At 44.4% G+C, this 25,488-nt stretch overlaps 1 pseudogene; it reads left to right on the top strand.

Annotated features, from left to right (window-relative positions):
• Positions 1-23,750: 23,750 nt before the first annotated feature.
• The window catches only part of LOC141271721 (uncharacterized), a 67,808-nt pseudogene continuing 66,070 nt past the window's right edge, over positions 23,751-25,488 (top strand).

The raw sequence follows: 25,488 nt of genomic DNA, 5'->3' as shown, positions 1-25,488 counted from the left end.
GAGGGGAGCGGATACACTTCCCCAACATCGACCGTACGATTGCCCAATAGAGCTACTCCCAGGGGCGGCTATACCGTTTGGAACTATCTAACCTCTAGCGGGTCCTGAACTGAAGGCTCTCAAAGAATTTATTGATGAAAATCTAAGCAAAAAATTCATCCGTCCATCATCCTTGCCCGCTGGAGCCCCTATATTCTTCGTTAAAAAGAAGGATGGAGCACTACGGCCAGTAGTGGACTACAGAGAGCTTAATAAAGTCACGGTCAAAAATCGTTATCCCCTACCGTTGATCCCGGAACTCCTAGAAAAAGTACAAAGTGCGAAAATCTTCACTAAGTTAGATTTACGTGGGGCATATAATTTAGTACGTATAAAACCTGGGGATGAATGGAAGACGGCTTTTCGTACCCGATATGGACACTTTGAGAGTCTAGTGATGCCCTTCGGACTTTGCAATGCTCCAGCTACTTTCCAGCACCTGGCAAATGATATTTTCCGAGACCTGTTGGACCAGTTCATGGTCGTTTATCTAGATGACATCCTGATCTTTTCAAACTCTGTGGAGGAACATCAGACGCACGTAAGACGAGTGCTACAACGGTTAAGGGAGAATTCGTTATATATTAAATTAGAAAAATGTGAATTCCATCAAGAAGAGATCCAGTTCTTGGGATACATCATTTCACCTCAAGGAATACGGATGGATGCTAAGAAAACGCAAGCTATCACCGAGTGGCCTATCCCTAAAAATGTGAAAGAAGTTCAGCGTTTTGTGGGGTTCGCCAACTTTTACAGACGTTTTATCAAGAATTTTTCAGAAATCGTGGCACCCATCACGCAACTAACAAAAAAAGGAGCAAAATTCATCTGGACCCCCCAAGCGCAAGAAGCATTCTCTCGTTTAAAAATGAAATTCACGACGGCTCCCATACTACGCCATCCTGACCCTGAATTGGCTTTTATCGTCGAGGTGGATGCTTCAGACTGTGCGGTCGGTGCTATCCTCTCTCAGAGGACAGGGGAAAAGAAGTTGCTGCATCCCTGCGCATTTTTCTCACAACGTATGTCTTTAGCCGAAAAAAATTATGACGTGGGAAATAAAGAATTGCTCGCCATCATATCAGCATTCAAAGAGTGGAGACATCATCTCCAGGGGGCTGCACAACAAATTCTAGTGTTGACCGATCATTGCAATCTAGAGTTTATCAGGTCTGCAAAATGCCTCTCTCCTCGGCAGACCCGTTGGAGTCTGTTTTTGAATCAATTCAATTTTGTAATTTCATACCGACCAGGCTCCCGTAACAAGAAAGCAGACGCATTATCCCGAATGTTTTCAAGTGAGGCTAACCTCGTGACAACACCCAAACCCATTGTGGCAGATACTAAGATCTTGGGAGTAATACATGATGGAGATTTGCTGGAAGATTTGAAAGCAGCATACGAAACAGACTCGTTTCTATCACGTCCATCAGGGGACGTGCATCTGTTTTTTAAAAATCAAGTATGGACCGATGGTCAACGACTATATGTGCCAGAAGCAGCTCGGTTAAAAGTTCTACAACTAGTGCACGATTCTAAAGTTGCAGGGCACAAAGGGGTACAAAAAACGCAGGAATTTTTGTCACGTTTCTTTTGGTGGCCTAACTTTCAAGAAGACGTGAAGAAGTACGTTAATTCCTGTGACATCTGTGCCAGATATAAGACTCCACGTGCATCTCCTATGGGACTATTGCAGCCTCTCGCCATCCCAACTCGACCATGGGGATCGATTTCAATGGACTTTATAGTAGACCTACCAGACTCCAAGGGAAAAACATCCATTCTGGTAGTAGTGGACCGACTTACGAAAGCAGCGCATTTTATCCCGTGTTCAGGTCTGCCTTCAGCAAAAGATACAGCTGATCTGATAATTTGCAATGTTTTCCGCCTCCACGGAGTGCCGGATGAAGTCGTCTCAGATCGAGGTGTGCAATTTACATCTAAATTTTGGCTCAGTCTATGCTCAGCGCTACACATCAAGGTACGATTGTCAACCGCTTATCATCCCCAATCTAACGGTCAGACAGAACGTACGAATCAGACGCTGGAGCAGTATCTTCGTTGTTATATTTGCCATCTGCAAGACGACTGGGTAGATCTGTTGCCATTTGCGGAATTTTCATATAACAATTCACAGAATGCCTCTACGAAACAGACCCCATTTTTTGCAAATCTTGGATATCACCCAAACATCCTTCCCAAGAATCCTGTGGCACCATTAATACCAGCAGTCGCAGAAAGAATCTCTCTTCTACAGCAAAATCTGAATCTTCTGAAAGACACATTAAGGGAAGCTCAGGAGAAATATAAAAAAGCTGCCGACAGGTATCGTAGACCCACTCCCACGTTTAGGATTGGAGATCGAGTGTGGTTATCCACTAAGAATTTGAAATTGAAGATTCCTTCTCCTAAATTAGGACAAAAGTTTGTGGGACCATACAAAATCAGTAAGATTGTGAGTCCATTGGCCGTACGTCTACAGCTACCAACATCAATGAGAATTCATCCCGTGTTTCACGTGTCTTTGTTGAAAGCCGCCACAGACAATCCATTTCCAGAACGTTCCCCTCTGCCTCCCGATGCAATTGAAGTGGACGGACAGGAGCAGTTTGTGGTGGAAAAGATCTTGGATTCCCGAATACACAGAAATTGTTTACAATACTTAATCAAATGGCAGGGCTACGACACGGAAGAAAATTCATGGGAACCAGTAAGCAACGTCAATGCTCCCCGTTTGATTAGACAATTTCATCAGCGGTATCCTGCAAAGCCTGGGCAAATTGCGTCCAGAGGCCGCCGTTAAGAGGGGAGTATTGTTAGGATTTGAACCTGTGACCCATTGCTTGCTAGTCTGTTCCTTTGCTGTGGAGCTATTCGGAACTTGTTTAACTCCTGCCTGAAACCATATGAACTTCGTCTGGGATAGAGATCATCACCTGCCCTGCTGATTGTTCCCGCCCTGATTGAGATTGATTGGACCTGCTATATATACCTGGCCCTGTGCAGCTTCCTGTTGCTGAGTATTGTGGTGCACAGTCTAACTGAGTGAAGCATTATCTGAGCTCCTGACTTGGAAGGTGTTCTGCTGGCGCTTTCCTGCTTCTTGTGAAGACTCTGCTGTTCCTACCTCGAACTCCTATTGCCTAAACGAACCTGGTGCTCGTGTGTGATCCCGGCCGGCCCTTGCTCGGGCGGACCCCTGCATCTGCTGACAAGGTGAACTACTACCGCCATATACTGCATCTTCTGACAAGGTGAACTACTACTGCCATATACTGCATCTTCTGACAAGGTGAACTACTACCGCCATATACTGCATCCCCAGAAGTCTTCCCACGGTCCGGTCACCTGTACACATCTGCTCCGGCCACTGACCTCCAGTCCAGTATCGCCAGTAGCGTGACACCTCTCTTATACATCCTAGTGACGGAGCACCTGCTCTCATCAATTCGCCATAACCCCAATATTAGGTGGATTGAGGTGGGAGGCACCGAGTACAAGTGCTCTGCATTTGCTGATGATGTCCTAGTATATATCACTCAATCACATATATCCATCCCTGCTGTTATGGCTGAAATAGATCACTTTGTTACATGGTCAAATTTTAAAATCAATGCAGCGAAGTCTGAGGCCCTCGATGTCTCCCTCCCCAAATCCATACAGGATTCCATCCAGTCCAACTTTCCCTTTGCCTGGCCCTCACAGGGTATCAAATACTTAGGAATTCCTATTCATAGAGACCTCTCCCGTCTATGTTATCTTAATTTTGGGCCCTTTATTGAACAACTCCATACAGACCACGGTTGGCAAGTTAGAACTGTAAGATTCACTACGTGAGCCACTGGTGTTTTGTGGAAAAGCACATGTACACTGCGTTCCAAATTATTATGCAAAAAGTGTTTAGGAGTGATAAGGGAAGAATTTTTTTGTTTGTCAGTTAAACTCATTGATGGTGATGTGTGTCAGGGCTCTTTATAACACTGTAAGCAATTGCAGACACCTGTGCTTATTAGTTTGGCAGGTGTGTCCAATGAAAGGCAAGACTACTTAAGAAGGCTGTCCCACATTATTAAGCAGCCTACATTTTCTGCCAAAATGGGAAAGAAAAAGGATGTGTCGGCTGCTGAGAAGCAACAAATTGTGGAGTGTTTAGGTCAAGGCAAGACTACAATCAACATTGCCAAGACACTTCATCCTGATCATCGCACAATCAAGAAGTATGTAGCTGATTCACAGTACACATGTGTGCATGCTGATAAGGGAAAATTGAGGACTCTTTCCTACAGGCAAGTCCCACACACTGCTAGAAGCCGAAATATGTTTTCAGAGCTAGATGCAGAAAAAAATTATATTGAATTTGCAACCTGATGGAGGTTAGTATAGATGGACTAATAGAACAAGTCCCACACACTGCTAGAAGCCGAAATATTTTTTCAGAGCTAGATGCAGAAAAAAATTATATTGAATTTGCAACCTGATGGAGGTTAGTATAGATGGACTAATAGAACAAGTCCCACACACTGCTAGAAGCCGAAATAGTTTTTCAGAGCTAGATGCAGAAAAAAATTATATTGAATTTGCAACCTGATGGAGGTTAGTATAGATGGACTAATAGAATGATGCTATGCCCAAAAGGTTTTACTTCACTATGTGTAGTAAAAAAAATTGTATTCTATACACAGGTGGTGTAGCTTGCAACACAGATAGGCTTCTCCACTGACTAACACACACTGCAAGAGGACAAAAAGGATTTGCTTTGCTAGATTAAACCAAATGCTGTGAAAAAAACTTGCACAGCACTGGCACAAACCTGACTTGCAAAAAGTGATAGGAACTGATGTAACCTAGCCCTGAAAAGGACTGCAATTACAATTAGTCTTTACTCCCAACCAATCTATTTAAGAGCACAGACCTGCCTGATAAAAGTGATAGGAACTGATGTAACCTAGCTCTGAAAAGGACTGCAATTACAATTAGTCTTTACTCCCAACCAATCTATTTAAGAGCACAGACCTGCCTGATAAAAGTCGTAGGAAATGATGTAACCTAGTCCTTAAAAGGACTGCAATAACAACTATTCCCTACTCCTAAGCTATCTGTAGATTTGTGCGAAAATTGGCTTGAAATTAACAAAGTATAGCGCACACATCATCAGCGGTGCCGTCTAACGCGCAGCTGCAGCAGTGAGAAAATGGTGGCGACGGGGAAAATGGCTGGGTCTTATAGGGCAAGGACATGTGACATACACTGCCAATGACACATGCCCTTGCTTGTGTGAAAAAAAGCAGTTCGCTCCGTGTGTGCGCTGCTGATAGGCTGACAGATTGCACCTCCCCACTGTAAATGCGGGAAAGAGAAAAAAAATGGAGATCTTCATTATTTCTGCAGAGATCCATCCCCTGCCCCTCCCCCCGCCCCGCTGTACACTCAAACTGCGTATTAACATTAATTTTCAGCATTACTGAGAAAAAATCCAGTTATGATTTTGGTGCACGAACAGTTATCGAACATAACCTCGAACAGCTGAATTTTTTTCAAATCGTTCGTGTTCACCGAACGGCTCGAACACCGCCCAAAACAGCTCGAATTTGAGATTGGCAAACAGTTCGAGTCGAACACCGCTCATCTCTAATCATAAGCTGGGGTTAGATACTGTCGTGGTAGCCCTTCCAAGAATTTGGATTGAGATAATTATCTCCAAATCTGCCATTTTTGGTTCAAATTAAATAAATAAATACGATGCATCGGAGAAATAAAATAACACACAGCCAGTTTCTGAGTGTACAATTCTTGTCTGCCCTCAGAACCCAAGCAACAAGTATTTTATTACACCCCAGAAGAAAGGGGTGGGTAACATTACCTAAGAAAGAAAGTATTTTAATTGGAAATAACAGTCCTTGAAAGCTAGCTCTGTCCAATTTACTATACTTTTAAAAACAAAGAAGGAAAGCTTAACACAAAGACAGCTCTATATTTCATACAATGCCGTGTTATCGCTTTTATGAGTAACACTTATAAGACTAATATTAAAATATTAAATTATCAAAAATATATACGGTATTTTTCGGCCCATAAGACACACTTTTTTCTCCCAATATTTGGGAGGAAAATTGGGGGTGCGTCTTATGGTCTGAACGTTACCTACGGTGGTGGTGAAGTGGGATTGCAGGGCCCTCCAGGATCGCGGTGGTGGTAGCGGCGTCAGCGGCAGCAGAGGTGAGGCAGAGCGGCTGGGGCAGGGACCAGAACCTGTGCCCGGCCGGTGCTGTAGCTGGGGCCGGTGTCGGGCTGTGAGCGGCGTCGGGTGGCGAGGCAGTGCTGCCTGTGCAGGTTTCCGGTGTGCGCAGCCATCTTCCTAGAGCTGTGATATGCAGGAAAATGGCCGCCCGAGCCGGCGCATGCGCAGACCGTAGCTCCGGCAGCCATTTTCCTGTAGCTCACAGCTCTAGCAAGATGGCCGCGCACACCGGAAACCTGCTCAGTCCGCACTGATTCGCCGCTCACTGCCCGGCATCTGCCGCAGACCGGTACAGGCACCAGCCCGAGGTCCCGGCCTCAGCACGTTACAGGCCCCAGTCCAAGGCCCCGGGCTCAGTCCGCTACAGGCCCCAGCCTGAGGCCCCGGCCTCAGCCCTAGCCAGAAGCCTCAGCCCCATATAGAAGCCTCAGCCCTAGCCGGAGGCCTCAGCCCCAGCCAGAGGCCTCAGCCCTAGCCACAGGCCCCAGCACAGGAATCGGCCAGGCTGAGGGCCTCAGCCAGGCACAGGCCCCGGCCCGGCACAGGCTTCACAGCATCTGACCTCTTCTGCTGCAGCCGCCGACTTCCTGAGGGACCCTGCCTCCTGTGACCCTCGCTCCACTGCCCCCCAGATAAGATACCATACCTATTCAGACTATAAGATGGACCCCCATATTATAAAAAATATTTTTTTCTATTTTCCACCCCAAAATATAAGGGTGCGTCTTATAGTCCAAAAAATACAGTAGGTAGATTTAATTGTCTAAAATAATAATCAAATCAAAGTATAAATATTTACCATAACAATACGGAGTGTTACAGTGGGACTATTCACAGCACATGATACACTACACATATCTAGATATAGGGCTCAGTGTAGTGTATCACATGATGGGATTAGATACACCAGTCCGGGGCGTATTGCACACAATGACGGGATTAAATACACCGGTCTGGGGAATATCGCACATTTTGTTGGAGACCGCCAGCGATACTGACAAGTACAGTGTCACTGAGGACGGCCGGCAGAGCTGATCCTGATAGATGGTGCTGCTCGCTGTATCATAAACTGGGGTTAGATATGTGTACTGTATCACATGCGCGTTTAGATTAGTGTTGAGCCACCCCCGTAGTGTTCGAGTTCGGTTCGGTTCGTCGAACACCCGTGTGTTCGCCGAACTGTTCGTCGAACTGTTCGTCGAACACCTTCGAACACCGTTAAAACCAATGGCAGGCAAACAAAAACACATAGAAAACACCTTCAAAGGTGTCCAAAAGCTGACAAACTGCTCAGAAGACACAACTAACACATGGAAAAGTGACAAGTACATATAGTCATGCGAAAAGAAAAGAGGTGGAGGAGTAAAAGGAGGGGGAGACACAGATATAGGCATGTCATGCCCTTCTAAAATCCAAAAAGTGAGAAGCCGACACGTTCAGTCCGCTCCTGCCCGTGCCACCTCCGTGTCGCCGGGTTTGTGCCAGAGCCGCGGTGAACCCTGACGGCCAGCCCCCCTCTCCCAATACTGGTGCCTGTCCGCTGGTGGGTCGAGCGAGCCCCCCTGTGGTGGAGGCAGCTCTAAGCTTTTTAATTTAAATTGTCTCTCTAATTTGATTGAATACACTTTAAATCCATTTACAAGGATCTATTGGAGGGCAAGTCTCATGCCAGCAGCCGCGTAATTCCAGCTCCAGTAGCGTCCACTAAAGCTGCTGCAGTTAAAAAGCTTTTATAAGGATCGAGTTCGGCTGTCCACCGCAAGGCATCCTACTGCCAGTCCCAGCACCTATGCCTTGGGGTGCCTCCTGATGCTCTTCACTGAGTATCCCGTGGTCCCGAAGCATTTCCTTTGAAAAAATTAAGTGTCCAAACTACAGGTGGTGTAGCTTGCTTAACAGCCGGGATAATCCGCTGACTAGCAGACACTGCTACTAGGCACAAAGTATTTCCTGGGCTAGATGCAGTTAAAAATTTGTAATTAGATACTCTCGTTGGATGCTGAGAAAGCATTCCATAGAGTCTCCTGGCACGCCATATATGATTCTATTAAAAAGCTTGGGGTAGGGGTCTAGGGGACCCTTTTATAGCCAAAATCACGGCCCTGTATCACAATACGTCACCTAGGCTGAAGATAAATGGAACTGTAGCACCCTGAGGGCTCGGTTGCTACAGAGGTATTGCACCTCACCCAGAGGTGTGATATCTCACTCTCAGGTAAGGATGGAGTGTGGATCAGGACCCGACACCTGCATGCATTACACCACATTGCCGTGGGGCAGGGCGACCAATATGCCTCTGAGATGGGCACGACAGTCCCTGTCCCTGGCTGGAGTGGGGGGAGGGAACACTGAGGAAGGGGAACCCTGTAGTGCAGGAGCAGGGAGGAAGCAGTTCCTGGGTGCATTGAGAAGGGAGTATAAAAGGTGGGCACCATCTTAGTTCAGTGCAGAGAAGTCTGAGCAGAAGTGGCAGGGAGCAGGGGCTCTGCATGAGCTCTGCTCCGGAGGCGGGCCTAGTAACAGAGGCCCAGGCCTGGAAGAGGGAGAAGGAAGGAAGAGGAGTGGAGAAGGCTCCAGGAACGAGGAATGAAGGGATCCCAGGGGTGCGGACGGGCGAGTCGCCACCGCACGCCCGAATCCACCTGCGTGGAGGGGTCAGGCCAAAGGGGGAGACCGGTCCCCGAAACTATTGGAGGCAGGAAACGACCCTCAGCTAGAAACCGGAGGCTGTGACATTTTATGTGGCGCAGCCCCTCGCTACACCCGCTAGGAAGGCACCACATAGGGTCAGGGAAACTGGCGCCAAGTTTACCAAGAGGAGGACCGAGGCAGCCGGACAGAAGGGTTGGTAAGAAAAGCCAGACAAAGGACACACAAAGGGGGTCCTGTGAAGCGCTCCAAAGTTATCTGGGAGTTGTCTGAGCCCCTCACCTGGTGAGCACAGTACGACGTGGGCAGCCGTTACCTGCAGACGTGGTCTGGATAATAAGAACTGTGAGTAAAGGCCCTGGACTGCATCACTGACTCCGTGTCGTTACTGCTGCTGCCCTGCACCATCACCCCCATCCTCCGCATACACTGCCCTGAGGCTATACTCCTCCCGTGGGGAGTTATGCTATGCTCTGCTGCACCCACAACACCAGCCTCAGCGGTCTGCCCTGCAGCGGCGCTTCACTCTGACCGCAATCCACGGGTGGCGTAGTCGGACATTTAAACATCAAAACCACATAAATAGTTCCGCCACTGGTTTGACCACCCTGAGCCACGGAACCGGGTCGCCGCCACGAAGACTACAACCACCAGCATCCACCAAAAAGGGTCCGGCTCCGGGTGTCCCAAGGCCCAGGGGGTGCATCAGAACATTTTCTTCACCTTTCACAATCACCAATGGGACAAGGCAGGGATGTCCTCTGTCCCCTCTCTTATACATCCTAGTGACGGAGCACCTGCTCTCATCAATTCGCCATAACCCCAATATTAGGTGGATTGAGGTGGGAGGCACCGAGTACAAGTGCTCTCTATTTGCTGATGATGTCCTAGTATATATCACTCAATCACATATATCCATCCATGCTGTTATGGCTGAAATAGATCACTTTGTTACATGGTCAAATTTTAAAATCAATGCAGCGAAGTCTGAGGCCCTCGATGTCTCCCTCCCCAAATCCATATAGGATTCCATCCAGTCCAACTTTCCCTTTGCCTGGCCCTCACAGGGTATCAAATACTTAGGAATTCCTATTCATAGAGACCTCTCCCATCTATGTTATCTTAATTTTGGGCCCTTTATTGAACAACTCCATACAGACCACGGTTGGCAAGTTAGAACTGTAAGATTCACTACGTGAACCACTGGTGTTTTGTGGAAAAGCACATGTACACTGTGTTCCAAATTATTATGCAAAAAGTGTTTAGGAGTGATAAGGGAAGAATTTGTTTGTTTGTCAGTTAAACTCATTGATGGTGATGTGTGTCAGGGCTCTTTATATCACTGTAAGCAATTGCAGACACCTGTGCTAATTAGTTTGGCAGGTGTGTCCAATGAAAGGCAAGACTACTTAAGAAGGCTGTCTCACATTATTAAGCAGCCTACATTTTCTGCCAAAATGGGAAAGAAAAAGGATGTGTCGGCTGCTGAGAAGCAACAAATTGTGGAGTGTTTAGGTCAAGGCATGACTACAATCAACATTGTGTGATGATCAGGATGAAGTGTCTTGGCAATCAAGAAGTATGTAGCTGATTCACAGTACACACGTGTGCGTGCTGATAAGGGCAAATTGAGGACTCTTTCCTACAGGCAATTACGTCAGGTTAAAAGAGCAGCGGCAAAAAAGCCTTGTCATAGCAGCAGACAAGTTTTTGAAGCTGCTGGTGCCTCCAACGTCCCCCGAACAACAAGATGCAGGGTCCTTCAGAGGTTTGCAGCTGTGCATACGCCATCCTGTCGACCTCCTCTATCCACTTCACACAAGCAGAAACGGCTCCAGTGGGCCAAACATTACATGAAGACTGATTTCAAAACTGTTTTGTTCACGGATGAGTGCCGTGCAGCGCTCGATGGTCCAGATGGATGGAGTGGAGGATGGCTGGTTGATGGACACCCCACGCAAACACGGCTACAGCGCCAACAAGGAGGAGGTGGAGTAATGTTTTGGGCTGGAATCATGGGGAGAGAGATTGTCGGCCCCTTTAGGATCCCTGAAGGCGCTAAAGATGAACTCCATAATGTATGTGGATTTTCTCAAACAGCACTTCCTGCCATGGTTCAAGAAGAAGAACCGTGTATTTCACAGCAAGATCATTTTTTTGCATGATAATGCACAATCTCATGCTGCACATAAAACATCTGCATCTCTGGCTGATATGGGCATAAAAGGGGACAAACTTATGGTGTGACCCCCATGCTCCCCTGACCTCTACCCCATTCAGAACCTCTGGAGCATCATCAAAAGGAGTGTCTATGATGGCGGGAGGCAGTTCACATCTAAGCAACAGCTCTGGGAGGGTATTCTGTCCTCATGCAAAACAATTGAAGCAGAAACCATCCAAAACCTGACAAATTCAATGGACGAGAGAGTTCAGAAGCTCCTTTCGAACAAGGGGTCCTATGTGAAAATGTAACATCACCTAGAATAAAGTTTTGAGTTGAAAACTGTTTGATTTCAGTTTCTAATAACCTGCTAATGCTTATAATTTCAAAAATGACCATTTTTTTGGTCTTTATTAAAATGAAAAGGTTGATCGAAAAGTTTGGGGGATCTAAGAGTGTGGCAACCCAGTAGTCATGATTACTTCGAATTCTGACAATATGAGGGTCATGTTGCAGGTAGTGCAGCAAGAAGGCACTTATGTGTCTTGCGAATCTCGGAGCCCCAAAATTATTTTCCGGGCTAGATGCAGCTAAAAATTATTATTAATTTTAAATCTGGTGGAGCTTAGTATAGATGGCCTAATAGGATCAGTGCTGCACACTGCTACAAAGCCCAAATTATTTTCCAGTCAACATACAGATAAACATGATTAGTAATTTTAAATCTGGTGGAGCTTATTATAAATGGCCTAATAGAATCAGTGCTGCACACTGCTACAAAGCCCAAATTATTTTCCAGCCAAGATACAGATAAACACGATTAGTAATTTGAAAGCTTAAAACGGTTAGTAGGGTGATTTTAACCTATCATCAAGCTTTTACTCTCCCCAGGATGACACAGGGGTAGAAAAGTCGTTTCGGATCCATGATTTGTTCATCTTTATGAACGTGAGTCTGTCTACATTATCAGTGGAGAGCCGCGTGCGCTTATCTGTCAGCACACCACCAGCAGCGCTGAACACACGTTCAGACAGAACGCTGGCTGCGGGGCATGACAAGATCTCCAAGGCGTAAGTGGCTAGCTCCGGCCATTTATCCAGATTGGAAGCCCAAAAAGAGCAAGGGTCCAGTGACACAGTCATGGCTTCAATGTTTACTTGGAGATACTCCTGTACCATCGTCTCTAGGCGTTGACTATGTGTCAGACTTCTTGTCTCCTGTGGCCTTGCAAAGGATGGGCTAAAAAAGTGGTGAAATGATTCCGCAAAATTGATGTTACCAGCAGATACTGTGGTTCTGTTACGGTTTGAGTGCTGAACACTTGACGGTCCCACGGTTGGCAAGTTGGAACTGTGAGATTCACTACGTGCACCACTGGTGTTTTGTGGAAAAGCACATGTAAGATTCTGCAACAGTCTCTGCTGATACTCCTGCATGCGTGCATCCCTTTCTATGGTAGGAATAATTTCTGCAAATTTAATTTTGTACCGGGGATCTAACAGTGTGGCAACCCAGTAGTCAGGATTATTTCTAATTCTCACAATTCGAGGGTCATGTTGCAGGTAGTGCAGCAAGAAGGCACTCATGTGTGTTGCGCATCCAGGAGCACCAAGTCCCTGTTGTGTTGGTGGCGAGGTAACAATCATGCTTCCTTCCTCAGTCCTCTCCCCCCAACCTCGCACAACAGAAATGTGATCAAGGTCTCCCTCATCTGATGAGTCTTCCATCAGTTCGTCCTCCACTTCTTCCTGGGCTCCTGCACCTTCCTCACTAGTTTGGCTGCTACCATGCGCCCTGGTAAAACCATCTCCCCCACCCTCACATGCCTGCCGCCTTGGTGCTGCCGACCGTCTGGACCTTGCAGATGTTAGCCCTTCCGCATACAACTCCTCGTCCTCTACTTCCTCCACCTCCTCTTGTGCCACCACCTGACTCCGAATTCTGTTTAACATGTGCTCCAGCATGTAAATCACCGGAATAGTCATGCTGATAATGGCATCGTCAGCACTAAACATCTTCGTCGCCATTTCAAAACTGTGCAGAAGGGTGCATAGGTCCCTGATCTGAGACCACTCCTCCAGCGTGATTTGCCCCACCTCTGGATCTCGTTGGCCCAGGCTATACGTCAGAACGTATTGCACCAGGGCTTGTCGGTGCTGCCACAGTCGCTGCAACATGTGCAGAGTTGAATTCCACCGGGTAGGCACATCGCATTTTAGCCGGTGAAGTGGCAGGCCCAACGACTTCTGTAGAGATGTAAGTCGCTGAGCTGCGGGATGCGAACGGCAGAAGTGAGCACACAGCGACCGTGCCCTCTGCAGAAGGTCATCTAGTCTGGGATAGTGGGCTAAAAATTGCTGGACAACCAGGTTCAACACGTGAGCCATACAAGGCACGTGTGTGACATTGCCCCGGCGAAGGGCCGCACCCAGGTTTGCAGCATTGTCGCACACGGCCTTCCCTGGTTTCAGGTCCAGTGGAGACAACCATTCATGAAATTGGTTCTCCAGAGCTGACCACAACTCCTCAGCTGTGTGACTCACATTTCCCAGACATTTCAAAGTAAAAACCGCCTGATGACATTGAGCCCTACTGCCAGCATAGTAAGGAGGTGTGCAGGATCCCTTCTGCGCAGTTAGAAAGCTTGTGGCATGACCAGACAGGCTTTGGGTGCAGGTGGAAGACCGAGAGGAGGTTGAGGAGGCAGAAGCAGTGGAGGAACTTTGACATAAAGAGGATTGACGCACAACTCGTGGGGACGGCAAGACTTGGACAGCTGCCCCTTGTCCTGTTGTCACCATAGTTACCCAGTGCCCAGTCAGCGACATGTAATGCCCCTGTCCATGCCTACTCGTCCAAGTGTATGTGGTGAAATGCACCCTGTCACACACAGAGTTTCTCAAAGAAGCGGTGATGTTGTGTGCGACATGCTGGTGGAGCGCAGGCACACCTTTCTTTGAGAAGTAGTGCCGACTGGGCATCTGGTACTGGGGCACTGCGATGGACATAAGGTCTCGAAAATCCTCTGTGTCCACCAGGCGGAAAGGCAGCATTTCTATAGCCAAGAGCTTGCAGATGGTGAAATTCAACCTCTTAGCTTTCTCATGGCTAGGAGGAAATGGTCTTTTAATTGTCCACATCTGAGGGACCGAGGGCTGGCTATTGTGCTTAGACGGGGTTGATAAGGGTGTCCCCGGCAAACTGCCGGTCTGTGAGGAAGATGCAGGCGGACATGTTAGGTTGCCTTGATCCAAAGGTGGTGCTATCGATGTCGGACAGCGCTCAACACCAGCTGGTGTTACCACCTCCAAAGAAAATGATGACCTGCCAATCACGCTGGCTGTTGCGGGTAAAGAGGTGGCAGGTCTGCGCCCCAAAACAGGTGTGACTGCTGTCCCCCCAGTCACAGAGGATGAAGAGGCCGCGGATGCACAAGATATGGCAGACGGTGGTTGGCCCGGCCGGCTAGGCCGCATTGTAGCACACTGAGCTTCCCACTGCAACTTATGCTTCATGTCCATGTGCCGGTTCATGCATGAAGTACTCAAACTATGTATTTTTTGGCCTCTACTTAGCTTTTGCTGACAAATGTTACAGATAACACGAGTTGCGTCATCTTTATCGATCTGAAAAAATGCCCAGGCTATGCAAGGCTTAGCACCCATGCGACCTGAAGAGCCACCACGACTTGTGGTCAGAGGCAGAGTTGTGTTTGAGGATGCAGTTGTTGACGTGCTTCCAGTACTACGTCTCTGTCCAGGAAGGCGCAACCTGACCTCGTCGTCACTAGCATCTTCCTCCACCTCCTCTGCTGACCTCATCTCTTGGCTGACTGTGGGCTGACAGTAAGTGGGATGTCCAACCTCATCATCATCACCCTGTGCGTTATCACACCCGTCGTCCTCAGAACCAACCTGTTCCTGCCCTGACAAAAAACTAAAGTTGTCGCTCCAATCAGGTATTTGAGTCTCATCATCGTCTTCCTCATTGTCTCCACCAACAGGAGTTACAGTTTGGGAATGAGGGTCTACATTATGGTCAGAACCTTCTGCGTCTGGTCCTGGATCCGACTCATAAAGATTCTGGGCATCAGTGCAGATCATTTCCTCGTCTGGATTCACAGAAGCGCTGGAGTCGACCTCTGATTCCCAGGCTATAGTATGAGTAAACAGCTCTGCAGACTCAACCATCTGTTCTACCCCATACTCAGACGGGCAGCTGGAGATTTGGGAGCTGTGAGGAAGCAAGTGCGATTGGGGTGACACCTTTGAGGACTGGAGTATTTGTGATGTTGAAGTTGATGTGGAGGAGAGCCCACTTAAAGGAGCACTTGATATCCGTTGAAGCACCTGCTGTTTTTGTGCCTCATCTGGAATTTGTAGCGATTGGCGTGGCCGTAAGAAAGGGATCTTATCACATTGTCCGCTAAAAGAAGTAGATATTTTAGTTTGGCTGGAAGATGGTCTTTCTTCTGCAGATGTTACTGTTGCTTTAACACCTACCCCACGGACACAACCTTTTTTCCCCTTCCCAACACGCCTATTCCCCTTTCCACCAGCAGCAGGCCTTTTTCCACTCATTTTGGTGGTTAACTAATTCACAACTCTGGAGTTGTTTGCACAAAAAAACAATGGATGGGAACCGAGCAGAGCTGAGTGGCCAAACTGTGGTATTAGGCCAAAACTATTGGCTGGGTTAGATGCAGAAAAAAATTATATTCAATTTGCAACCTGATGGAGGTCAGTATAGATGGACTAATAGAACAAGTCCCACACACAGCTAGAAGCCCAAATATTTTTTCAGAGGTAGATGCAGAAAAAAATTGTATTCAGTTTGCAACCTGATGGAGGTCAGTATAGATGGACTAATAGAACAAGTCCTACACACAGCTAGAAGGCCAAATATTTTTTCAGAGCTAGATGCAGAAAAAAATTATATTCAGTTTGCAACCTGATGGAGGTCTGTATAGATGGATTAATAGAACAAGTCCCACACACAGCTAGAAGCCCAAATATTTTTTCAGAGGTAGATGCAGAAAAAAATTATATTCAGTTTGCAACCTGATGGAGGTCTGTATAGATGGATTAATAGAACAAGTCCCACACACAGCTAGAAGCCCAATATTTTTTCAGAGGTAGATGCAGAAAAAAAATATATTCAGTTTGCAACCTGATGGAGGTCAGTATAGATGGACTAATAGAACAAGTCCCACACACAGCTAGAAGCCCAATATTTTTTCAGAGGTAGATGCAGAAAAAAAATATATTCAGTTTGCAACCTGATGGAGGTCAGTATAGATGGACTAATAGAGAAAGTCCCACACACTGCTAGAAGGCCAAATATTTTTTCAGAGCTAGATGCAGATAAAAATTATTTTTAATTTGCAACCTGATGGAGGTCAGTATAGATGGACTAATAGAACAAGTCCCACACACAGCTAAAAGGCCAAATATTTTTTCAGAGCTAGATGCAGAAAAAAAATATATTCAGTTTGCAACCTGATGGAGGTCAGTATAGATGGACTAATAGAACAAGTCCCACAAACTGCTAGAAGCCCAAATATTTTTTCAGAGCTAGATTCAGAAAAAAATTATATTCAATTTGCAACCTGATGGAGGTCAGTATAGATGGACTAATAGAATGATGCTATGCCCAAAAGATTTTACTTCACTAGGTGCAGTAAATAAATTGGTATTCTATACACAGGTGGTATATCTTGCAACACAGATAGGCTACTCCACTGACTAACACACTCTGCAATAGGCCAAAAAGGATTAGCTTTGCTAGATTCAGCCAAATGCTGTGAAAAAAACTTGCACAGCACTGGCACAGACCTGCCTGGCAAAAACTGATAGGAACTGATGTAACCTAGTCCTGAAAAGGACTGCAATTACAATTAGTCTTTACTCCCACAATCTATCTATTTAAGAGCACAGACCTGCCTGATAAAAGTCGTAGGAAATGCTGTAACCTAGTCCTTAAAAGGACTGCAATCACAACTATTCCCTACTCCCAAGCTATCTGTAGATTTGTGCGAAAATTGGCTTGAAATTAACAAGGTATAGCGCACACAGCAACAGCGGTGCCGTCTAACACGCAGCTGCAGCAGTGAGAAAATGGTGGCGACGGGGAAAATGGCTTGGTCTTATAGGGCAAGGACATGTGACATACACTGCCAATGACACATGCCCTTGCTTGTGTGAAAAAAAGCACTTCGCTCCGTGTGTGCGCTGCTGATAGGCTGACAGATTGCACCTCCCCACTGTAAATGCGGGAAAGAGAAAAAAAAATGGAGATCTTCATTATTCCTGCAGAGATCCATCCCCTGCCCCTCCCCCCACCCCGCTGTACACTCAAACTGCGTATTAACATTAATTTTCAGCATTACTGAGAAAAAATCCAGTTATGATTTTGGTGCACGAACAGTTATCGAACATAACCTCGAACAGCCGAATTTTTCTCAAATCGTTCGTGTTCGCCGAACGGCTCAAACACCGCCCAAAACAGCTCGAATTTGAGATTGGCGAACAGTTCGAGTCGAACAACGCTCATCTCTAGTTTAGATATGCTTAGAGTAAGACATGCTGCTATTAGATACAGGACTAAGTGTAGTCCTGTATGGGGTTAGATATTGAGCTCAACAGAGTGTATCATACAGGATGGGATTAGATACAGTAATGTATGGAGCAGGGTCACACCTTACACCACTGCTCCTATAGAAGTGGACGGAGCGGGGTCACACACTGCACCCATAGAAGTGGACAGAGAGGGGTCACTATTGAGGGGTTTGTACTATTCTAGGGGTACAACAACAGTTTCATGTACCTTACCATCCACAGTCTGCTGGTACTGTGGAAAGGATGAATAAGACAATAAAATCCAGAATTGCCAAAATGTTATTGGACAAAGGTAATACTTGGGTGAATGCAGTACCTTTTGTACTGTTGAGTGTTAGAGGAACAACTTCCTCCACAACTCAGTTTACTCTTTTTGAACTAATGTCAGGAAGGAAATTGCCATTGATTTTCCAACATGAACCATTTTTGTCCACACCTCAAAAAGGTGCTGTTGCAAGGTCCAAATGGTTGCAATTGTTGCAGGAAAACTTGAAAACCATTCTTCCACATGCTGCATCAAGAATGCAGAGGATGGAGCCACCATATGAATCCAAATTCAAAAAAGGGGCTCTAGTCATGATAAAAACTTTCAGGAAGAGTGGACCTTGGGAAAGTAACTGGGAAGGTCCCTTTGAAATAATCGACACCATGGGATGAGTTATGATCCTAGTGCAACCAGCATCCAACGTGGTTAAAAATACCTGCAGACAACAAAAATTGTGGGTACATGTTGATCAATGCAAATTGTATATTGCAAAATAATGATACTGCATTTCTTTTAGGTAGAAATGGATTCCAATAAGAGCTGGAATACGGAATACCATGTCCTTGATGGATGGAAGGGATTCAACACCAATCCTTCAAGAAAAGAAAAAGTTTCCCAGGAAAAGCTACTATCTGATGGGAACCACATTTCTGCTACTTTGTAATATTTCAATTCTGATCTACGCAGAAGACATTTTATATCATGGAGCATATACTAGTGAAGTGAATGGGCATATCAAAGGAACTTTACAAAGTTTACAAACCAAGAGGATCAAGTATACAAAATCTAATAGATGAAGACATACCGGACGATTCAGTAGATATTACTGGAAACATTTGCATGGGTTATGGTGTAAAATGCTGAATTGAGCTACACTTCATACACGACACTTAATATTACATGCTGCCATAGGACCTAAGTCTAAATTTACACAGTTACAAGGAGATTATATACATTATAATAATACAGGCACATGGGAATGCAATCCTACAGATGTGTTATACTGGAATATAGAGATAAGAGGTGAAGAGAAAGCTGTATGGTCGGGTGATATTACTAATGATATGATCACAAAAGGGACAGTTAGAACATCTGAAACAGAGATTGTGTTAAAGACACAACTTTTGGGGAAAATTTTGGATCCTTCATTACTTTCTATTACAGAAGAAGATAAAGATTGGGTAAAAATATGGAATTTCCAGATAACCAGAGAATCAGTACAAGTACAAGTATCTGTAGTTTTTACAGTAACAAGTACTATCGCTCGAGAAGTAAGGGTTGCACCACAAGCAGTACATAGTCAAGAAAATATGTCTCCTCTTTAATTGAAATGCAACACAAGGTTAGAGTTACCTCCCGAGTCTTTGTTAACATGGACCAGAAACAAATTATTTTTGGGAAGTTTTTCAAATGGTCCAACAAATGTTATACATAGAAGTCAATACGGGAATGTGAGATGGCTGGATAAGAATTTTGTTTTTTCTCTAGATAATCCATCTCCTAAGGATTCTGGACTTTACCAATGTTGCGTTTTATCTACAAATAATTACAAACAATGCAAAGATGTAAATGTAAATGTTTGGTCAGCAGTAGATAATGTATGTACACAGACAAGGTTTCAACCATCTACTCCTTTCCAAATCAATCAATTCCAATCTAAACCTCTATTAAGACATGGAGTGTTGATGACTATGGTCTGGACTTTTGATATGTCTAACTGGAAAATCTCATCCAGATATCCCAAATGTCAATCACATCTCATCAACATGGAGATGGAAATAGAACAATGGTTTGGGAAAAGATCTTCAACACATGTTAGAAGTAAGAGGGGGATATTAGAAGGTATTTTGGGGGGATTAGGAACAGTGGGGAGTTTAATTAATACTATGGACATTCATACACTTAAATCAGATTTGGAAAATATTGGGTATATTGGAGGTAAAGGGGTAAAAATTAAGAAAAGTTTGAGTCAACTCCTTGAGAAGATGGTTTTGAACACTGCTGCTGTGCTGGGATCTTCAGTGTCACATCTACAAGATGCTACTTTAGCTCTAATAGAAAGTGAACAGAAATCCCAATGGCCAGAACAGGTCTAGAAATTCAGATTGAATATTCCACCAATCTGAAAATGATTGCACAGGCATTGCAGAGTGGAATTACCCCTTTAGGAATAATGAGAAATTTGCCTACAGAATATAATTTTGCATTAAATCATACAGATTTGTGGGTAAATAAGTGGTTAGGATGTGAACAGAACATTTGTATGGGAACATCACTAATCCCAATATTGGGAAGAGAAGAAACCATGGTTCCTATAACTGTTCTGGGCATTCCTGTTAGTAATACACAATTACTATATTATCTATTACAGTACACAGATTTTGCATTTGATGGTACAAACACTGAACAATTAGACATTTTTTCATGGTTATAGTGGGTACAGAAAGTATTCAGACTCCTTTAAATTTTTCACTCTTTGTTTCATTGCAGCCATTTGGTAAATTCTAAAAAGTTCATTTTTTTCTCATTAAAGTACACCCTGCGCCCCATCTTGGCTGAAAAAAAAACAGACATGTAGAAATTTTTGCAAATTTATTAGAGTTTGCTCAAAAACACATGAAGGACTCCCAGACTATGAGGAAAAAGATTCTCTGGTCTGATGAGATGAAGATAAAACTTTTTGGTGATAATTCTAAGCAGTATGTGTGGAGAAAACCAGGCACTGCTCATCACCTGCCCAATACAATCCAAACAGTGAAACATGGTGGTGACAGCATCATGCTATGGGGGTGTTTTTCAGCTGTAGGGACAGGATGACTGGTTGCAATTGAAGGAAACATGAATGCGGCCAAGTACAGAGATATCCTGGATGAAAATCTCTTCCAGAGTGCTCTGGAACTCAGACTTGGCCGAAGGTTCACCTTCCAACAAGACAATGACCCTAAGCACACAGCTAAAATAACAAAGGAGTGGCTTCAGAACAACTCTGTGACCATTCTTGACTGGCCCAGCCAGAGCCCTGACCTAAACCCAATTGAGCATCTCTGGAGAGACCTGAAAATGGCTGTCCACCAACATTCATCATCCAACCTGATGGAACTGGAGAGGATCTGCAAGGAAAAATGGCAGAGGATCCCGAAATCCAGGTGTGAAAAACTTGTTGCATCATTTCCAAGAAGACTCATGGCTGTACTAGCTGAAAAGGGTGCTTCTACTCAATACTGAGCAAAGGGTCTGAATACTTATGCCCGTGTGATATTTCATTTTTTCTTTTTTAATAAATTTGCAAAACTGCCTGTATTTCTGTTTTTTTTTCAGTCAAGATGGGGTGCAGAGTGGACTTTAAAAAAATTAACTTTTTAGAATTCTCCAAATGGCTGCAATGAAACAAAGAATGAAAAATGTAAAAGGGTCTGAATACTTTCCGTACCCACTGTACATTTTGTTTGTAAGGTAATGTGTCTACCTGGACAGGATAAAGTCATTTATAACTCGTGTTTCCATAATCATACCTCATGTCATGCCAGAGTTGAGAATGTGCACACGATACATGACTTGGTGACCCCAATAAGCTTGAACAAAATTTGTTTCCAAGTTATATCAGAAAATGAAGTTGTTTCTGCATTCTTCTCATCTTGTGTACATGCTGAAAATCTGACAATAGGTTTATACTATATTCAGGGAAATGTGAAAAATATCTCCAAGTAGGTAGGAAGTATTAATATTACATCAATAGGGACAAGAAGTCTGAAAAATCCTTTCAATACAGTTCAATTTGTGCCAAATAAATAATTTTCCTTGGGATATGTGGACAAATGAGATAAATAAAGACAAGGGTTTGTTAACAAAACAACTAAAAGAAGCTGAAATTGTATTTGGACATGAACAAGGTCATTTAGATGATATTGAACATGAGTGGACAAGTATGTCAGGCTCATCTTGGTGGAAAAATCTAGGAAGATCAGTAACTAGTTGGTCACAGTCTTCAGCGAAAATGGCAGCAGGAAATGTATTAACAAATCCAATAATAGTCATATTTATTTGGATCTTGCTGTGTATTGTTAATCAGATTTTTATCATGTGTAAAATTAAGAAGATATATAAAAAAATAAAGACAGAAATGAAAAAGGAAGATGATATTTTAAGAGAAATGTTAAAAAGAAAAAATATAACTTTTTGAGTGAATTTTTATTTTTAATTTAGAAGTTTTTGGGAACTCAGATGACATTCAATACAGGTGTCGATACAAGGTTTTCAGAATAAAGAATGAATGTGATACGAATGGTGAGAGAATGAGTTTAGGATTGATTATGATATTTTTTAAATCATAATCGGGGGGACTGTAAAATATTAATTTCTTATGATAGAAAAATATATATACATAAGCTTTAACATGCTTAGGCTCTAACCATGCTTAGATTCAAATATAGAGAAAGAATGTGCAGTTATTCTGGGACCTTGGTGGAAACCTGTTCAGTTTGTCAAACCTATAGGACTCTTGTCTATATGGGTTATTTGGAGATAACTAATGATCCTTAAAGGTCACTAGCCATATGTTTAAAATATACCAACATGAGGTGATGTGCACGTAGCCAAAATGCATATGTCACAAGCTACTAGTTTTGTTCTAATATGGTAGAAGCTACTAATATACCAGCAAGTCGCCATATTGGGTTATGAAACTGTAAAAATATTCTCCAATGTATGTCTATGAGGCGAGATGGTATATAAGGAGAGCCGGACATGGGGGAGATCACTCATTCCTCGAGTATCTCCAACACGGATCATGCTTCTATTCTGGATACGTAAGAACCTATAATTGTTTCCTTTCTCTCTTCTAACCTGATACTTCTTTTTGTGTGCTATGAACTATATTTCTTCATTTTTGTAATCACTTTTGAATGAACATTAAATAAGCTTTTGTTTTATCCACACAATTCAAGATTGTTTTCCTCTCTATTCTCACGGTACCCTTACCTAAAGTAAGGAAGTGTTAGTTTTCCTAACACCAACCAACAACCTTTTCACACTGCTCTGGCTTCAAGAGTGGTATTACGCGGCCCCCTAGAAATTGGGACAGGAAGGTAGTTTGACATGATGTGGGTGCCTGTTGGGCTCCCTCAGCAGGTTCAGTTTCATGTTGCCCACGGCCTCGGCGTGCATGTCCACTTCCCCCTCCCTTGTCACGCGCCTTGCCCATTTTAAATGGAGTTTAATATTTGTCACGTTGCCAAAAATGTCTGTATTATTACCGCTGTAATATAGGATCACGTCTGACCTGGGAGTCATGCTTCCAGGGGTCTTCCCCATGCTGTTCCCATGTCTTTTCAGCACTGTATGGATGTGTCTGATCATGTCTCACACACCACATGGCCAGATAAGGTTGTAAAATGTTAGTTACTGGTGAATGTATTTTTCACAGTTGAAAGCAATGCAAAAGTGCAAAAATGCATCAAAAACACTGTGTGTGAACATAGCCGAAGGTGTGGAGGAGTATTTTTGTTTTTGGTTATTTATTTTGCCTTATATACAAGTCACTACCCTGGAAAGAATGTTCCTTAACATATTTCCCAGGAAAATCCATTTTGGTTTCATTTTTGTATGTTTTATTGTGAGTCCGTAAAAGTGGCGTAATACTGTGACCACGTTGTTGACAGCAGTGAGCGGCTCTGCTACATCCACACTGTAAACCCCTCCTGACCCCACACATAAACTTCAGCTCATCCAGCACCATGACAACCAGCACAGCAGAGTCCTGCATCCACTGAGGCCCTTGATCATGTGACCCCTGACTCCTCCCCTCCTGTGACCTCATCACAGGTCCTGTGTGCACAGAACAGCCATATATTTGGTGGCGGCTCTGCAGGTGGAGGTATGTGGAGATCCCCCATTACTGGGCGCAGGGGGCATTAACCCCTTCAGCACGGAGACTCTTTTGGGGTCTTGTGTTGCCCCTTTATAAGAATCATAAGGTTTTGTTCTGTTTCCTGTAATAGATACATACGACCCAACTATGGAGACAGGAAGGGAGGAAACATATTGTTCTCATAGTACAGGACCCCTTTACTGGCCCCACAGTGTAATGCCCCCATTATGCCCCTTATGCAGGATGTATGATGCCCCCCACAGTGTAATGCTCCCATTATGCCCCTTATGCAGTATGTATGATGCCCCCACACAGTGTAATGCCCCCATTATGCCCCTTATGCAGTATGTATGATGCCCCCACACAGTGTAATGCCCCCATTATGCCCCTTATGCAGGATGTATGATGCCCCCACACAGTGTAATGCCCCCATTATGCCCCTTATGCAGGATGTATGATGCCCCCACACAGTGTAATGCCCCCATTATGCTCCTTATGCAGTATATATGATGCCCCCACATAGTATAATGTTCCCACAGTACCGCCTGAGGTAATGCAGTTGGAATAAGTCCTCTGGAATTTGTTTTCCCTCTGCCTGCTCCCCTCCATGTATACCCTCGAGCATGTATACATGCATGTAGGGGAGCAGGCCTTACTAGATATCGAGGCTTTGTACAGTAATATACCGCATGAGGATGATATCAGAGGAGTAAGACATTTCTTGAAATCGAGATCAATAGAGTGTAGCAGACATAATGACTTCATGGAGGATCTTTTTAAATTCACTCTTGTTCATAAGTTCTTTCTTTTTGACAGGAAGTACTTCCACCAGCTCAGGGGTACTGCGATGGGGAGCCCCTGTGCCCCATCATATGCTAATCTAGTTTTGAGCTGATGGGAGGAAACCACAATATTCAGGGATGATTATAAGTGGTGGCATCCATATATTGGGGTATGGTATAGATATATTCAGGACAATTTTATCATCTGGTCAGAGACGAGTGAACAATTTCTTGAATTTGTCAGGGAAATCAACATCAAAAGAGTGGGCCTTAGATTTACATCAGAGGTTAATTATAACCAGTTGCCTTTCCTGGATGTACTAATCAAGAAAGAACGGGATGAGACCCTAGGGACACTCATCTACCATAAACCTACAAGCACTAATAAACTATTGAAGTGGGATAGTCACCACCCCATCCCCCAAAAAAAGGAATACCCAAGGGCCAATTTTTACAGCTGAGAAGGAACTGTTCTAATGTCGCAGATTTTAATATACAGGCAATAGACATGAACACCAAATTCAAGGAAAAAGGTATCCACAATACATTTTGAATTTCACACAGTTGTTTGCAGAAAAAGGGGAGAGACAGACACTCCTCCATACCTAACCAAGAGAGCAAGAAAAAGATGGGATAACACAAGTAATAGGAACTTGTGACAATCAGAGTGACCGTATCTTTAATATCCTCAGAAAACACTGGGATATACTTGTGGTGGACCCGGACCTGAGGGTGCTGTGTGATCTACTCTCACAATAACTTTCAGAAAGGGTCGTTCAATTAGGGACCGTTTAGTGCATAGTTTCTATAAAAAACCTGCACCCAAGGGGACTTGGTTAGATAGAAGAGTTTGCGGTTTCTTTATATGTGG

The sequence above is a fragment of the Phyllobates terribilis genome, unplaced genomic scaffold (genome assembly GCF_046119375.1).
Source record: "Phyllobates terribilis strain yellow unplaced genomic scaffold, ASM4611937v1 Scaffold_5__5_contigs__length_657084704, whole genome shotgun sequence".
In the NCBI taxonomy this organism is placed as follows: Eukaryota; Metazoa; Chordata; class Amphibia; order Anura; family Dendrobatidae; genus Phyllobates; species Phyllobates terribilis.
The sequence above is the reverse complement of the archived record's forward strand: the minus strand, read 5'-3'. Positions and strand labels throughout refer to the sequence as shown.